At 31.1% G+C, this 14,001-nt stretch overlaps 1 protein-coding gene across 1 annotated transcript in view; it reads left to right on the forward strand.

The window, feature by feature from the left end:
• The window catches only part of LOC129216309 (uncharacterized protein DDB_G0287625-like), a 41,975-nt gene extending 32,009 nt beyond the window's left edge, over positions 1 to 9,966 (forward strand). The window contains exon 7 of the mRNA XM_054850519.1: positions 7,889 to 9,966. The gene's annotated coding sequence lies outside the window, so the exon portion shown is untranslated. The remainder of the gene's footprint in view (positions 1 to 7,888) is intronic.
• Positions 9,967 to 14,001: the final 4,035 nt, after the last annotated feature.

The following is a 14,001-nucleotide window of genomic DNA, read 5'->3' on the forward strand; positions in this document are numbered from 1 at the left end:
TTATTGGCAATTTTAATCTGATTGAATAGTTAACTCTCTAAATATCACCAACAGTGACCAAATTGAAACCAGATTTAAAAAAAAAAATTTAAAAATCGCCAAATTTGTCGCCATGTTGGCGACAAAACTTGGCGACCAAAAGACTGGTGATATATTGCCAAGTGTCCGCCAAATTATAACACCACTTGAATTTGCATCGAAATTAACAATGATTTCCCCCAAAAAAGGGGGGCAAAAGCCCCTTTTAGAAACACAGTGGCTTGGTGACTTTGGCTATAAACAATAGAGTTGCGTGATCATTTGTTTGCATTTTAAAACTATTGTTAATGTAATTTATTGTATTTTTTGTTTATTTGGCAAAATATTTCAAACTTCAAAGAATTGTTTTTCATTTTTAAAGAGTGTTTAGCCATTTTAGTTGAAGAATTAGTTTATTTTACATTGGGAGGGGGGGGGGATGAGTGATTTTCGCTTATTCAGAGAACTGTTTTTACCTTTATCATTTTTTTAAACGAAATCCCTTTGATTGTTTTATTCTTTTTCATATGGGGGATGCTCAGTGGGATTTCCCATTTGTTCTAGATGGGTAGTTAGTTTTTTGCACTTAATATCCGAGAACGCTTTTTATCCTTTGAGTATGGCCGAAGGAACAAACCATCAAGTACAGGAGAAAAAATAGTTTATAAAACAACTGCTCAGTGGGCATTATTCAAGGGCGCCCATATAGGGGGTAAGGGGGGGGGGATCCGAGCTCCCCTTCCCCTTAGAAATGAAAACTTCCTTGCTTTTAGTACTTTTTTCTTTGCAAAAATGTAAAAACATATGTTCTCCGGCCATTAATGAATAAGTAATTAAAAATGTCAAATTTTAATGACTCGAATCTGTCCTGAAATTTGTTTCCATGGGGAAAATATCCTGCTAAACCATGATTAAAGTATCTGAGCCCCCCCCCCCCCTCCTTACAATTTTGCATATGGGCGCCCATGGCATTAGATAAATCAAGTTGTAATAAATATATGCATTCTGACACCAAGCAGCTTAAAACATTTTCTTTTTACTGATTTTTTTCAACGAAACCGTTGAAACACTTGATAGTTTAGTAAAAAGTAAGAAATAACAACGTCAGAATGCACAAATTAGATTAATGAAATTTTTTAACTTTTCAATTTACAAAGTTTGAACTGAACACCGTCTGTCGGGTCCTCTAGTTTATGTATAAAGATTATGCCTTACGTATCCTAGCAAATACTAATGACCTTCTGATATTTGTAATGTTATTCAGATAAAGCATTAATGAATGGGGGAGAAAAATAAATTAGAAATAAGTGCCTATTTATACAATTAAATCACTGCTAAGACATCTGCTTTAAAATCTTATTTCTTGGATTAATAACGTTATTTCTTATTGTTTAGAATGAATTTAACATTTTTATAGTGTGAATTGAAGATGTAAAGAGAGTATTTGTATTGCTGTTCAATATTTTAAAATATATTTTGAAACTTTCTTTCTTGTAGTTAGTATATTTGTGTAGAATGTATGTCAAATTTTGGATCTTATTTATTTTTTTTTTGAAAATCAATGCTTGAAGTACTTAGTAGTGCAAACAGCCAATTTTACAAATTTCAGTACCTCAATGTCATCAATTATTGGTAAATTTATTTTTCCTTATTCTAATTTGTGTTTTCATAAAAAAGAAAAAATGTACCTGCATTTTCTTTCTTTATTTATTTTGAACATTTTGTTATAAATGTTAGTGATTTGTGTTGTTTCCATCATCTTTTTGTTGGACATATTTTATAGAGTGCTTGCTTGCTGATAATGGAGTTGTTTCCTTCAGTCAAAAGTACTACTTTTGGTCACTGAAAATTGATAGAATAAGAAAAAAAAAACATGGAGCAAGAAAAAACTTTTATTTTCCCAACGCTTAATTTTTAATTAATTTTTTTAAATGTCCAATTTTGAAAATAAGACGTTATCTTTATGACGTCACAAAGAATGTTCTTTGGCGCATCTGTCGTATCTCGTTTCCACATTATGATAATCAAGAACCGTATAAATTAGCGCTCTACGTTTGCTATCAATCATATCGTTGCCAACACATGTGAGTAAAGAAGGAAATTAATTATTATGCTCTGTGAATGGCATTTCATCATTTGTGATGTCATCGGAAGAAGCGTTAACAATGAAAGTGCACTGAATATTTTTTTTTTCTTTAAATACTAAGCTTAGTCAATTTATTTAAAAAATGGTCAGATCCTATGTTTTTAAGCATGCTCTTTCAGAAAAAAAATACTTTTAAAGTTTTTGAAAAGACCCAATTGATGATCAAGTTTGAAGTGTACCTCAAAATTTATGAGAAACTTGATCCTGCTATATGCATTACTTTCTCTTTCTCCTCTCTTTAAAATTTCTATTGGCACAAAATGAGCTTTAAAATTTAGCATTGCTAATTTCATGTGCACAATCATATGTTACAGACATGCCATATTTTTGTTACCATAATTCTCTCACATTTGAAATTTAAAATCTTGTTTTTTAAAAGCATTTTCTAGGCTATGAATGAAAATCCAAGACATTTTTCTGCTTTACTGAATGATTGTTGTGAAACTTATACAGGGGTTGTATTGTAAAATGCTTTAAACCCCCCTCCCCCCCTGTTTGGCAAAAAAAAGTTATTTTAACGTTACCTTTTTTTTTTCAATAAGGATACTTCAGTTTTTGTCAAGTTCTTTTCTTTACTAATTAATTGGTCAACAGTTAAACATTTTTAAGTGCATTTTTATCCGAGCTATTTCAAAATCAGAAGCTAAACAAATAAAAATTGGCCAAATGCCTGCCAACAGATCTTCTGGTATATGAAGGGGTATATTCTGGTATATCCTTGAATTCATTCATTCATATTTTCTTCAGATTTTTTTTCTGCTAACTTTATTTGTGCATGTGTGTGAAAAAAGTGCTAATTCTGGGAATTTGGATAAATTATCTGAGGAAAAGAAAATATATTCTTGATGAGTTTAAAGGTTTAATACTGGAAATGTATCAAAAACTTTTTTAAATACTGGCATTATTTTGGAGTTTTACTTAGTTTTTTTTTTATTTTGACGTACGGGAAAAATGTTAAATAATTATTTTTTAATGCAGTATGCTCCAATGATGTAAACTAAGAAGCAAAATATACTATTTTCTATAATTATTTAGACTGTGATCAGCATTTTTCAAATGGAGATATTTTTATCCGAAAGATGTGTAACTGTGTTATTTCGATTATTTTATTCGAGAGACAAACTATCAAAACTGATAAGCATTGAATTTGTTGGCATTTTGATTCAAACTAAATTCATAAGCAAAATTGCTTTTGCATAAATTTAAGTTATTTAGGCTATCAAAAATAAAAACATATTATGAATTATTCAAATTTCATTGCTATGCGTTATTTTTCACTTAATGTTGTAGAAGGAAATAAGAGATTAAATGAACTGAAGAGCTGTAAGGGGTAAAAAGAGGGCCTAAATATGCAAATTGTTTAACAGTTTATAATGTATTTAACTAAATAGTCTGCAAAAAACTCAGAAATATAGTTCATGGTTTGTTATTAATTTAATGGTTTAATTAAAAGTACATGTATAAAGAAAAAGAAGCATTAATTAGGAAATAAACTAGAATTTTTAATCACCAGATAATAGATCCCCTTGTCTTGTAAATTCAGTAAATGAATGAAAAAAAAGTGCAGATGTAGTATCTACCAAGGAAATAACTGATGTAAAACAATCAGTCATGAAAGGTTTTTAATTAATTTTATAGCTTGTTCTTAATGTATGCAGATACATGATGTAGTCTAGGCTAGTAATTAATTGCTTATAAAGCCATTTTGATATTGGTGACTTATTTATTGTTCTAAACTAATGTAAGAAACATTGTTTTTAAATATTGAAAAGCTCTTAATGTCATAACGTGTGTCTGTCTATATAGAGAAATTGTTTGTTGTCAAACTTTAATAACCTTACTCAGCAAAATATAGAAAAATAGAAATATTGGTAATATTCAAAAGCTATATAGGTTTTCTGACTGTAATGTGTTTTACTATTTAGTAAAATCTCATTTCAATACAATGGACAAAGTGTATTCACTACATAGATGCTGTGGTCATGCTTGTTTATACAAAAACCATTTGTTGCGAATTTATGACTATAACTTAATATCCCTTCGCATTTTTCTGTGTGTTATTTAGCTTTTTGTAACAAAATTATGAATATGATGAAATTTTTATTTGTTGTATTTAATTTCTTTTGTAACTTCCTTACAAACAGGGCACAATTATATAAGCATTTTTTTTTTCTTAAATACATTTTATTTGAATTAAGGCATTGTGTGTTCAAAATATTATTGTAATTTTTGATCACATATGTATTTGTTTTGATAGTATTGAAAACATCGTTTTTATAAAAGCATGTTCAGAAAATTTACTTCAGAAAATTTACTATGTAGTAATTGATTGGTAGTAAGTGTGGTTATTTTTCTTTTCAATTCCAAAAGTGTATGAACTCTTTATATGTTTTCTATTATTGGCTGGGACAACAGAATTATGAAATGTTCATTACTTGAAATTTGTATTAGCTATGTTTTGATCAATTGCAATTTGAATTGTGAATTATTTGCATTGGATTATTATGCTTGTAATGTGACGCATCAGTTTGTGAAAATATTTTCATTGAATTATTATGCTTGTATTATGACGCATTGGTTTTTACAGAAAGAAGAAACTTGTTAGCAAGAAATGTACTGTTTGTTAGTAATTAAATGTACAGTTTTGATGCATTACTTTAAAAAACTGTATGATTCTGGAAGTATTTCCAACATTGTAACATATTTATAGTAGAATTAATTTATTATTCCTCTTTTTTTCTGCTATTTACCTGTACTTATCTGTGTTATAACAAATTTAATATTGCTTTAATGCTAGTTTGAAGAAAATAAAAATAAAGTTTATATGTATAACAGAGGTGGCCAACCTGTTTGTCATCTAGATGAACTATATGTTGATAAATGTCCCATCAACCACCTTTGAAATTTTTTGCCTGATAGTAAAAAGAGACATAGGAATAAAATACTTCAAAAATAGTGGTTTAACAGTATAAGTATAAAATACCGCATAAAAATAACACTAAAACAACAATCCTGATACAGGCATAGCTGCCAACTCTCTCTAATTTTGATGCCTTCTCCCAAATCCCGAATTGAAGTAATTCCCCCAATTTGCTTCAAAAGGACAAAATTCCTCCTCAAAAGGGAGTTTTCAATGATCAGAATTTCGGGAAAAATCCCTATGTTAAAACTATTGCTATCGTAATAACAAAACCTTTTTAACACAAGTATGAAAATAGTGTAGTTCCATACAATTTTTAAACATGTTTATTTCATTTTCTGTTTAAAAACTCAATTTTTAAAAAATGAGACAAATTGCTCTCAACTTTCCTCTGAACTTCCTAATTTTTATCTGCTGCAAGGAATATTTATTATGAGAAAAAGTTATTTCAGTGTGGCGACAGATCAGGGAGATCAGAGAAAAGTCAGGGAACTTCATTAATCTGGGAAATATCAGGAAATTGCGAAAAAATAACAAATTCAGGGAAAATTTATTAAATGAAAAAAAAAATTTTTTTTTTTTTTTTTTTTGCTTTGCAAAATTAAGTACCCTTATTTCCTATGCGTCTTCCGCCAATTATCTGTAGAGAAAAAAGTAAAATTAATGAGATGCGATTATACACTGCTGCATATTTGTTAATCTTTTTTTCTCGACGTCAAAGTATTGAATCTTAACTTATTAAACACAGGATGAGCTTCCTATGATTTCTTCTGTGTCTGTAAAGTTTATTTTACGTAGCTCGAATTTACCTTTCACGAGTTCCATGCTACATGAAATAAACAACCCTACAGGCAAAGAGGAAGCTGTCATTAATGCCTTAGTGCCCTTGCCTTTACTCATTGTCTTGAAGTAATTAGCATACTACAATCACAATTTCAAGAAAAAATCTTTGTTTTTTTAAATTAATGCAGATAAAAGCTTAAAAATTATTACTTCTTCGCATTTTTAATTTAATTGCTAAAATTGAATTAAAATTGCCAAAGTTGAATGAAAATCAACTTTGTTTTTTTCCATTGTATTATTGGCTGTCGCCTCAGATTACACAAAGGGTTTTCTTTTTTTCAGACTTAAAAATCTTTTTTACTTCAAAACCAAGTTATATGCATATATATATTTTGGAATTAACTGATTGTTTTTTGCATCTCAATGTTGTTTGTTACAAAAATAATCTAAGATTTTTTTTCCCAACAAATAAGGAAATCATTTGAAATCGAGTTACCTTGTGTACATAAATAAATTCTTTTTGTTATTCTTGCAGTAATAATTGTACTGTTTGAAAATTTAGTTCAAAATTATTTCTATATAAACATTTTAGAATTATAATGATTATATATTTCTTTAAGAGTGTTTGTAATAATTTCTTAGAATTATTATGTTAACTGGTGACTAGAAGTAAAGTATTTGTATTAAACTTCCAAAAAATTTCCCTGTAGATAATTTAATGTACTAAAAAAAAGGAGCATATTTATTTTCAAAATATATTTTTAATTAACAGTTTAAAACATTTTAAACACTGCATTTTATTTAATATGCAATAGTTTTCACGTAGGCCAAAACAAGGAAACAATTATTATTGGTAACGTAAATCAGGGAAATTTGGTGAACTTAATCAGGGAAAAGTAAGGGAACTTTTTTTGACAATTTCTGTCACCACCCTGTAATTTACTTATGAGAGAAAGAAAATTAAGCCTCTTTTAAATTTTTTTTTTCAAACCTAAAGTTGTGTGCGTTTTTCTTTTTATAGTATCTTCAATTTCTGAATTTCGGGTCTTGAAGTTTTTCAGTGTTGAACTTCAGGTCCTGTATACAGGCTTAAATTAAGAAATCCCTACTTGTATTTCAAAAATTCCATTTTACACGTTTGTCGCTAAATTTATTCATCCTAATTCTCACTAATTTTCATCTACTATGATATGGATACAAAGAGATGAAACAATTAGAACATGCAGAATCTTTCCATTGGATCATACTTTGGAAGTAGTGTTGAAAAAAATGATATTGAAAATCTTTCATAAAAATGCAAATTTTTCTTGCGAGAATAGTGTAAAATCTTTGCTATTTTCAGAAAAGCTTAAAGAAGTCATTGTTGCAGAAAGATAGTTGTCTGATATTTTACACAGAAATCTGCGATCAACAAGTTGGCTACCCCTCATGTATGAATATGTATTGTATAAACTAACTGCTGTGTTTGTTTATGCTTTGTTCTATAAATGTATTGCTATATACCATCTAGTCACTTTTTTTTAAATCTTGGAAAGTTGCACATTTATGTATTGTATATATATTTTGTATGCTATCTGTACATTGTAGTTCATTTAGTTTTTAGGCTTGCAAAAGTGTTTTTGTACATTTGTTTGATTACAATTGTCCTTATGTTCACAATTTTGGAAGGAAAAAAAAAAATTAAGCTAAAATTTACATAACTTCTTAACATTTATTTTGAATATAGTAAGCTTTTAAAAAAAATTACAGATATATATTTGTTTATGTTATAAAAAATCACTTATATTTGATTATCATTATTATAAAATGTTTCCATAATTAACCATTTTGGTGTGCAATTTTATATTACTTTTTTAAAAGCATCAGGAATTTTTGAAAATTTAAACTTTCCAATCTTAAAGCTTAAAATAAGTTATAAAGAAGTACTTGTGCCAAGAAATAAATTTATGCTTTGAATTTTTGTACGAGCAGTCATGTGCATAAAAAATGTGATGTTAAATCCACCTGCCATCTTTTTATAGGTACAACATTGCTACTGATGCTATTTTGCTACAGATAACAGTGACATAAAACTGTTCCTTGTACATATGTATTTCAGTAACTGTTGAAGGTTGACACCTGAAAATTAGTTGTGATGTCCAACAGCCTCCAGCTCAATGCATATTGAAATTCAGTGGATGGACACTAGATTCTTCAAATCTTGTCTGGAAATGAAGCATTTCCCCCTTAAATGGTTTGAAGTTCAGTGAGTCAACAATTGTAAATATTTTCAACTACAATATTTCTGTTATGTATACTTAGTTCATAAATTCTAGTAAAGTTTATGGGAGCATACATGTTGTCCTAGTTGAAATTTTTTCCTTTATTGAAATGAGCTTTTATTAAAACTAATTATATACATTATATTTAACATTTTCTTACACATTATAAAAACCATGGAAGTGTACAAGTTTTTTTTTAAATGAAAATTGGTTTACTGTATTTTTAAGCAAAAAAATTTTAGATAGAGATTAACTAATTCAAAGGAATTCATGAATTTGTATTATTCTAAATTGGAAGATACATATAATTTTTTCAGCATCCAGAAAAGCAAAATTGAACTGATTTTTGACTTTAAAATTTTTATGCATGTGATTAACAAATCTTTAAAAATTTCAGATAATAAATCAGTGGTTTTTAAACATTTATATATTTTTATGTTATTTTTATTATTTTATTGTTTGTTTTCCAACAATAAAAAGTTATATGTAGTATACAGGTACTAGTCAATCTTACCTCATTTAAACTTTGCAGTTTATTTTTGTTCTTTCTTTTCTTTTCATTTCCTTTTTGTAATTTTTAAAAGTCTAAGTGTTATATTGAAGAAAAATTAATTTTATTCAACTTGAGTTTAAAAAAATCATTCTATGTTTTACAGGATGGTCCAAAAACGCTTGATAGAAAGTAAGCAATCCCTTTAAAAAGACAAAATGCAAAAACATGAAACAAATGTGATACAGATATAAATGGCATTAAACATATAAAATTCTCAAAAGGTCTATCGTCCCCGGTTATAAAAAGCCGGTTCCAAAACCCTATATAACTAGCTGGACTGTGTCGAGACTAACAAGTTCATTTAATCTCATTTCTGATGGACAATTTCAGGTTCTTCAGTGATTTAAAGCGTTTCCTATAGATTCTGTCCCCATTAGAAGCCGCATGGATTTAGGTCCGGACTGTTTGGGGGACCTTTCCATCCCATATCCTGTGAATGCTCTAAGGAGATAAGCCCCATCTTGTATTAACTCATATCAGCTTGTCATTTTGAGATGGTTTGATTCAGGGGCCAAAGGGATAATCTTGTATGAACGTGACCCTGTTGCTTTTGTGAGCCTTTATAATGATGCTTTGCAAATGCTCAGTTGTAGAGAGGAATGTCGAGTGGAAGTCCCCTCCCCCCACACAGTGGAGTTGATCCCCAAAGAAAGCGTGTGCCATACTCCCTGTTCTCATCAGCAACAATTTTTTGCCCCCACACCATGCTTTTTGCATTCCAAACACACCCGGTGGATTCAAATTGGGCCATTAACCTGTAAGCAATGACAATTGGTGCAAGATTAGGACCAAAGCATCAGCCATAGCATGGCACAAAATGACTGCAAATTTCCAGTGTTATAACATTCTACCTAATTATAGCACTGGGTTACCACCTCACTAAGTGTACTTTTCTTTCAGAACTCTGAATGACATATCCAACAAATAAGGACATTACTTTGATCATTCTCATGAAATTTTCTTACGATAATTCAATTAACCATTTTTCTAGGTTCATTAATTCCATATTGCTTATTTTTCATTTCGGGTAATTCAGTATTGACTTGAAATGGCACAATATGTGTGCTATTACACTATGAAAGAAATGTCCTTCTAGCAATACATTTGAAATAAAGTACTTAAAATAATTTCTTTCATGTTGTTTGGGCCACCCTGTACTTGCTAAAAGTATATCTAACTACATCAAAGCCACGATTTTAAATCTTTGCTCTCATAATTTTCTTGTAAATATTTTAACCTTCTCTATTTGTTGTAGTTGTACTTCTTTTCTGAAATAAAATTTCAAAACCTTGTTGTAGTTGTTAAACATTTGTTGTGCTTCTTTGGTTTGATGTTTTGTTTTACTTCATTGAAACAACTTACGTTCATACAAATTGCTTTCTGAAAACATTTCTTCTAAAGAAAAGTTTCTATCTGGTGTACAAATAAGTTTTAAAGGATTTTCAAAAGATGACGTCACTGGTATTAAATCGAAATGGACAATGTTGCAACTAACCTCATTTTATAACCTCATCGTTAGGCTTCCATTTTCAATATATGACATTTCGCTGAAGTGGAAACAACATAGTTTTTGTGCACTCTGAATATGTCAACTTTTGTACCAAGAAAACACAATTTGGAGGAAAGTTTACTTCTCTGCTTCCATTTGAAGAAAAGTGCGACTGAAGGCAATTGAATGCTGCAAGAAGCATACAGGGAACATGCATCATCAGTTTTCACATTTCAGTTTTTGTTTCGACATTTTAGAAGTGGTGATTTTGGTACCAATGACAAAGAGTACGATGGTCAGCCACAAAACTCTGAAGATGCCGAATTGGAGGCTATATTGGACGAAGATTTGTGTCAAACAACTTTACGGAACTCAATTGATGCGTTTGAGCTGAGCACTGCTGAAAAAACAGTCACAATATAAGGAGAGACCAGGGTTGCCAGATTAAAGAATAGTAAATACGGGACAGGCTTCTAGGAGTGAAAGGGGGGGGGGGGAGGGGGATCTTTTTGAAGTTGAGAGTAATTACTGGATATGTGGTGTATTTTTAAGGGGTGCTTTCCGACGTAGAACATCTCTTCATGATAAATCTGAAAAATTCAATCGTAACAAAACCTTAATCCTTGCAAAATGTGGCCGATCAAAGTATAAAAATCGTTTCCATTACGATTGACGATGCATCAGCAGAGATATATTTCTAACATTAGTCTATGAGCCAAGAGGAAGTAATCATTCAGCTTCTCATGGTTCTTCCAAAACAAAAACCAAATTTCAACAAAAATAATTTTTGCCTTTGCTGCCACATGATTTTCTTATTGCTCTTTATTTCACAATTTTTTGTTTTACTTTATTTTTTCCCCTTAAAAAATGTCTCGCTTTGTAAAATATGTATGGTTATTAACTAGAATACGGGACTTTAGCCGTCCCCTATGGAAGTTCCCCAGGGCGCGGGACAATTTTTCAAAATACGGGATTGTCCCTTGAAATCCGGGACGTCTGGCAACCCTGGGAGAGACACAACAAGGTCATTTCGCAACTTGATAACGCTCGCCCACATGTTGCGCCGCGGGTCAAAAATACCTCGATACCCTGAAATAGTCAATCCTACCCCACCCCTATATAGCCCAGACATTGCCCCTTCCGACTACTATTTGTTTTCATTGATGACACATGCTCTTGAGTATCTGCACTTCTGCTCTTTTGAAGTCCAAAACTGGATCGATTCGTGGATTGCATCAAAAGACGCATCGTTTTTTAGGGTAGGCATCCGAAAATTGCCAGGAAGATGGGAAAAGGTAGTGGCCAACGATGGACAACGCTTGGAAAACTGAACACAAAAGCATTTTTTCCCAATAAAGCGTCAAACTTGAAAAAAAAAATCCTTTAAAACTTGTTTGCACACCAAATATTAAAATGGGATGAGTAAAACTTGTTCAGCCATGAACCCAAAATGGAGCTCAGTTCCAGGAACTAAGCAGTTCTAGGGACCCCAACGACTAATTTAAAAAAATTGCAATATACATTATGGCTCTATTGTGAGAGAGCTAGTTTGTTTGTGCATTGTGTGTTTGTCACATGGTTCTGTGGATATAGATAGGAATGTTTATCATAACTAGCTGTACCCGTTCACAAGCTGATGCCCATTTAAGAATTTAAAGGAATTACTTGAATCAATGAAAATCCTCCCCTTCCTGCACACACCATTAAAAAAAAAAAGAGTAGAAGTTACTTTGCATTTTAAAATATTTCTACATAGAAATTAAATGCATTAAATTACATTAATAGTTACTTTAAAATGTCAAAAATATCCACCAACACCATTATCACCTATTTTACCAAGTGACTAAGCTACAGAAATTTAGCCGATAAGCGAGCTAAGCTAGCTTCAATCAATTAGCAATACAATCAACAAAAACCCTGCTCTCTTCCCTTTCCTATGAAGGAAAAGAAAGCAATTAAAAAATGCATAGCTAGGACAAAGGAAAACCCTGTCCCATATAGAAAAAATATCTCATGCACAATGCAATATACTGAAAATAATCATTCCACACTCTAGTGGCACAACCAGAAAATAGTTTTTTTTTTATGTTCAGGGGGGTGGGGGAGGTTACTTAAAAAAAATTTTCACTCGCATATATTTCTTAGATGTGTGAATGTTTGCGTCATATAGTGTATACACATTAGGACTGGGCGATATCAGAATTTTTAATAGCGAGATATATCGCTCTCCAAATATCGATATTTTCTATCTATCAATATGTTCTTGGGGGGGGGGGGATGCAAAGGATCGAAAAACAACAAAAAATATTTCCAAATGTAATAAATACAATTCTTTCTCTAATTCAAAACTTTCCGGGGGGGGGGGGGGGCGTGCAAATGGTATAGCTCAATGCATGACAAAAGTGCTTCACAATGAAAAAGTTTTAAATATTCAATTAAATATTTTGTTTAAATCTTTCAATTTAGGCAGTCTCAATAATTTGAATGTACTTTGAACTATATTTCGTATTGATGTCTTAAATGGTTTATTTTTAGTCATTTAATAGCTTTTGCTTTAAGACTTTTTACTTAGTTGAGTATCATTGAGTAAAATACTAACAATAAATCTTTAAAGAAGGCTGCTATAAATTTTGAAAATTATCACACCATACACCCATTGAGCCCACAGAACTACGAAATATACTTGCATTACCCGACATTGCACAGTCTACCTATAAAATAAAAGTTTCGTCTAGTGACACATGTTTAACTATTAGAACATGTTTAACAATTTAGAAAGCTTAATTTTATGACTCAAAATTTTAATTTAGACATCATTGGATTTTTTCTTAATCGTTCTGGATTTTCTGGAGAAACCCCCCAAGGTGGTCCCCGAACACTCCATTTTGATGAGAAAAAACTTATGTGAATTCCTGAGCATCAAAGGATTGCTGCACGTTTGGGAAGAAATCCGACAAAAACTGGATTTGCATAATGAAAACCCCTCTTGGGGTGTATTCGCACCCTCCCCCTTTCTTCATAGGTAGGCAAAAAACCCTATGACAATTCCTGACCATCAAAGAACCGCTGTGCCCAATTTGGCAAAGATCCGACAAAAACTGGATTTGTATAAGAAATCCTCTGTGGGAGAGAGGGTGGCCCCCATTGCGAACGAAAACTACCCTAAGTGAATTCTTGAGCATCAAAGGACCTGTCTACAAAACTTTTGCAAAAATCTGACGTAAACTGGATTTGTATTAGGAAAACCTCTGTGGGGTGTTTTGCCCCCCCCCCCCTCCATCGGTGGGCGAAAAACTCCCTATGAAAATTCCTAAGCTTCAAAGAATCTGATCCAAATTTGGCAAAGATCCGACAAAAACTGGATTCGTAAAAGGAAACCCCCAGTGGGAGGGGTGAGGTTTGATGTGAATATTTGCCATATTCGGCAAAAATCTGATGTAAACTGAATTTGCATTAATAAAATCGTTATTTGGTTAATTAAAATATATAATAAATTTAAAACTTGTTTTTTAACGATACACACATTTTAATATTGATTTTAAAAGGCAATTAATTTTTCTTCTGTAGATCCAATCCAAAATCCATAGTATTGAGTAAATCAATTATCTCATCAATGTCGTTATTTCACAAGCAATTACCGAAAAACAAATAAGAAAATTTCTTCACTTTTGCAATTCCATATTTGATGATGACTCTTAAACAGAAGTCAAAAATACCAAACTAAAGAGCTGCAATGAATTACCGACGTAACATAAAACCGTAAGTATTGCTCTGATTCGCTTTGCTATAACAATTACGGCATCAAACATGTTAATGCGTAGAACTTATATA

Source organism: Uloborus diversus, chromosome 2 (genome assembly GCF_026930045.1).
Source record: "Uloborus diversus isolate 005 chromosome 2, Udiv.v.3.1, whole genome shotgun sequence".
NCBI lineage: Eukaryota > Metazoa > Arthropoda > Arachnida > Araneae > Uloboridae > Uloborus > Uloborus diversus.